Below are 4,966 nucleotides of genomic sequence, written 5' to 3'. Positions count from 1 at the left end.
CAGTTATTTACAGATGGAAGCAAAAAACACACCTGAATGTATTTTTATTTTTTAAACCAGCATCATAACAGGAGAGGACAGATGTACTGAATCAGTTGTGAAATATGTAGAGTACTACAAATGACTGGAAGTAGGAAAGTATTTGCTCTGCTAACACTGCCAGTAATATAAGAGCCATCATGGGACATCATAATGAATAAATATCCAAATACTACTACAAAAGGATGTTTTCTAGGGCCTAAATCTCTCTCTTAATAATTTCATGAAGTTGAGAATACAGGAAAAACTCTGTAAGAGACCAAAAAAAGAAATATAGGGAAACCATTCATGTTACCATTGCAGTTTGTAAGTAGTAACAGAAAAAAGAAAAGTATGGGAAGATGACATTGTCACACTGAAGTATTCTAGAAAAACAAGATGGAAAGCGTGCGGATCCTGATTAAGAAAAAAAGCAGCTCTTCATGAACAGTGATCGATGATCTTAAGGTAGTTAAAAAGGTGTACATCACACTGTACATCATGAGGATGTCTTCTGAGTTCACTTGCAGAACTCTCTAGAGACTCTACAGAAAATTACTTCAGCAAACACTGTACATGAATCAGACAAAGCATTTGTCAAATGTTCCTCATTTTATGGACAAGATAAAGTGAACTGGTTTTGAACTTCTATGTTTGGTCTCCACTCAAGTCAAAGTAGTAAAAATACAGGACTTTATTTGTAGGGAGGAAGAATATAGCTGCCAATCAATTCATATTACTGCAGAACGCTTGGCTCCAAGGTTAAAAAGTAGTAACTTTAGGGAAGATATAGTATGGTTGTGGCATGACTGGATTACTAAACAAGCAACATCATTTGACTGCATATTGGAAAAGTACTTTCAAATTTTGCAGAGCACAGAACTTTTTCAGGTATTTAGTCCAAAAGAATAATCAGGGACTCTACCAGATATACTGATCTGACAAAATAAGGAACAGCCTTCATACAATAGAACCTTGGGCTCCTCTTGCTTCTCATCTGCTTCAGATTTTCCATCTTCTGTAGCACGTGAAATAAACTGGTCACTGTTTTGAAATATATATCCAAAAACATCAAGAAGCAGGCTAGCAACTACAAATCTTGAGTCTGACAAAATAGATGAAAATCATAGTGTAAATTCAGAATTGGAATATGTGGTTTTTTTAAGATACGGACACAGACTAGAAAAGTCACAGGAAAAACTTGAGCTATATCAGATTTTCCACGATTACAGGCTTAACTGAGCTGCTTAATTTTAGTGTAGAATGGCTAGTTTTGCTTACAATTATTACATTCTATACTATAAGACTCTTTAATAGTGTATAAATAAGCCTGGATATAGACCAGTATATACCCTTAATGCCCTTAATGTTGTGCAATATTAACTATATAATGATTTCAGCATAGGAACTTTCATTTTCTGAGGGCCCTCTCTAGAAATGTGTGTTTCCTGTGTATTTGTATTATAACCTGAAGTCTTTACATGTTTCTGAGCCTCACAGATAAAACATTCCTTTATGTTTAAAAAACTGCAATATTGATGCTTTCTAGTTTCACCATTCTACAGCAGGGAAAAATATCACCAGACAAAGAATGCACGTAAGTCCTTAAGTACACACCCCTAATGGTAGCTGTATGTGTCATTATTTGAATTTATACTTATTGCACAGAGATACCTAACAGTACTGTGTACATATCAAAGTTAGAAATGATGCAGCTCCCATTTTACAGTAGCAAATAAAGTGTAGTGTTGATAAGCAACTAACTACTGCAATTCCACCCTCACACCTTCACTCTCTCCACCCCGTTCGCTTTTCTTTTTTTTTTTTGGAAAGAAGAAGAGATCTGTTCTTGAAGGATAAAAAGGGTCCTGAGAATTAGTGTATGCCCTATCTGCAAGTAAAGCTGTACAAGTTTTACCTCAGGCATGATTATTAAATCAAGATGATTTAACAAGTGCAAAAGGTTGTGTTCAATTATTTCAGATTACAATGGATTTATTTTGGTTAACCTAAAAATTGATCAAGAAGAGATCTGAGATAAATTAAAACAGTCACTCCTAAACCAAAAACTAAGAGTATCTAGAATGGTTTTAAATTTGGTTTAATTAAAACCAGTCAAAATGTGTGCATCAACGAGGCTTAAGAATGGATGCTTTTTAATTTTAGGTAGTTGCTTCTGTGCCTGCAGATGCCATGACTTATATACTCATCATGTCATTTTTCTCAACATTCCCAACTGAAATAAAATTACCAAATTGTAGTGTGATACAGCTGGCTCATAATTCAGTTAGAATCAATTATGGCTATGAGCAGTTAGATAAAAACAAGGTCTATTTCTAGCTTTTCTTTTCTCTCTCTCCAAGCAGTAAATTCATGAACAGTTGATAGCCTTACAGTAACTTTAAGGAAGCAGAGGAAAGACAAAAATCAAAGTGGGTCTCCCATAAAAAAAAAAAAAAAAAAAAAAAAAAAGAATTCAACAAGATTAAGAGGAAAACAGGGAGGATAAATAATACTAAAATTGTTTTTAAAAGCCAAATCCAGAGAGAGAGAGAGAGAGATGGATGGTATTTTAAAGTGTTAGTTGTCAGATAAACCTGAAATAAAGTGTTGAAACTACATGCAATGAAATCCTGCCCAATTCAAAAGAATATAGCAAGGTGAAAAGTAGGAGTGGAGAAAAAGGTCACCTCATTTGCCACTCGAAATTTATTATGTGGCATGTGAAACAATTAAAGAGAGGTTATCTCAATTGTAGGGAACCTGCAGAAGATAAGTTGTTTGTTGAGGAAAGAAGATGAAGTTTCCCCCAGAGAGGACTGACATATCATAGGAAAACAAAAGAAATGTAGAAAATTGAAAGCTTTGAGGAAAGAGTAAGAAAGAATAAAGACCTGCCTGTTTACGAAAAGACTTGAGTTGCATGTAAAGGTATGTGGTATAGAGAACAGCAAATTCACTCTCTGCTGCCCATATTAATAAATGAGAAAAGAAAGTTTATAATTTAGGAAGGATGGAGTGCATTATAGCTGGGAATCATGATCCCAGAAATATGCAAGACACCAAAGTTTGTTTAATCACATCTTTAGTGAATCAACTAAATAGCTGGGAAAGATGTTAGTCAAGCTTTCATCCTTCCTAAGCTGTGAAATAGCAGCAGGAAGCCTAAACTATATAAACATACTAGATAAATATCAGTAAAAGGGAATACCAAACAAATACTGGAATTTAGGAAAACATTTATATTTAAGTACAGAGTGGCAAGGCTACAAATTGCCATGGAAAAAAATGGTCGCTGCTAATAATTTTCAAGACTACAGAAGATTTCAAGTCTTTTTCTGGCATTTCTGATCATTTAAGCCTCTCGATGAAGTGAAATCAAGTTACACAAAAGCAGCCCGAAGGGCAGCCCAGGGCAACATCTATTTATTTACATCATAATGTCAACATTTGGAGAGCAAAGCTATTTTGTTAGGCAAGACTTGATTAAAAGGCCCAAATAGTTTATGAGAGTGAATAAGAAAGAAAGGCATTCTCCTAACTGTCAGGACAAGATACAGAAAGGTATGAAGAGAGGGCAGCAATTAGCAGCTAGAGAATAAAAACATAAGTCTGGTAGTTTTCTACTGAGAATTTTATTTAAAAATTATTTTCAGCAATCATCGTATAACTGATGTTGTCATAAATGAGGGGACACAGACCCTGTTTGTCAGCTATAGCTAGCAGCTTAAAAATAAGAGTTTGCAGTTTATTTTTTCTTCTTAGCATATACGTTCGGACAAGACCAAACAGAACATACAGTGTATGTTTATTTTTTTGTTGGCAAAATGTGAATTGTGGAGAAAATCCTGAGAGATAATTATTACTGTTAACTTGGTGGTACACACTGCTCCCTGTAAAGACCAAAAGAGAATTTTATTCACCAGAACAAACTGTGTATCATTAACTATGTCAGTGGGATCCAACCCTTTTGACAGGTGTGCCACAAGTTAGCCTCATGTCCTCTTGAGAGCCATCCCAATCTTCCTCCTCTGTCCAACATGATCTGCATGGTGTTCCCTCCCCAAATGCCCACTCTCTGGCTTCCCAGCCCTGTGCTCATGACCTGATCTGCTGCATCTGGTGATGTATTACCTGTCCCCCCCAACCAGTCAAGAGGCTGCAGCCTGTGCCACTCCTTACCCCACGTTGGCCACCCCTGACCTACGTTTATTACAAGTTCATTTTTATCCTCCTTTACGGGATAAAAACATCCATTAGCTCCTAGGCCTCGCCTGAATATAAAGAATAACGTTATTATAAATCATATAAATAATGACAAGAATCAGACTGGCCAGAACAATCAAACCCTGTGTGGCTGAAACAAATCTGTGTTTCTTAGCACCCCTCCCCCTGATTTTGAGAGATGAGATTGAACAAGCTGATGGTCAGTCTCTGACTGGGGTCAGAATCGCCAGGATTGCTCCAAACCGCATTCTGCCCCTGGGATAAGTAAATTCCCAGGAAGGGAAGGGAAGGAAAGGCCAGCGCATGTTCTCAACCCTGTGACACCAGCCCAGCAGCTAGGGCCCCTCATGGGACACTATGTGGGAGTCAGCAGCACTGGGGGGTGGGTCGAGGCAGCCCCTGCCAGCCTCCACCCCAGACAGATCCCCGGCCTGGGACGGCTCCTACCCCGGCTGCCCCTCCCCCCTCAACTCCCCCTGGGCAGGATGCTCAGCCCCGCCCCCTCCGCCGGGCCCCACCGCCCCGCCCCCAGAGGGGAACGGAGGGGGCGGGGCGGGGCATGCTGGGAATGGTAGTCCGCCCACCGCAGCCAGGCTTACGCCGCGCGGCGACCAGACTCCAACGCCCATAATACACCGCGGCACCCGGTGCCCGACACAGCCCGTTTGCCCCGCACCGGCCGGACACTGGAACCGGGGACGTCGCCTGGCCCCTGCCCGGC

General features: G+C 39.4%; 1 protein-coding gene across 1 annotated transcript in view; it reads right to left on the bottom strand.

Moving 5' to 3' along the window:
* Positions 1 to 4,966, bottom strand: part of DCUN1D4 (defective in cullin neddylation 1 domain containing 4) — a 75,480-nt gene that overhangs the window by 70,207 nt on the left and 307 nt on the right. The window lies entirely within an intron of this gene.

The sequence above is a fragment of the Crocodylus porosus genome, unplaced genomic scaffold (assembly GCF_001723895.1).
Source record: "Crocodylus porosus isolate Cpor-Errol unplaced genomic scaffold, CroPor_comp1, whole genome shotgun sequence".
Classification (NCBI taxonomy): domain Eukaryota; kingdom Metazoa; phylum Chordata; order Crocodylia; family Crocodylidae; genus Crocodylus; species Crocodylus porosus.
Note: the sequence above shows the minus strand (reverse complement) of the source record. Positions and strands in the feature narration are given on the sequence as shown.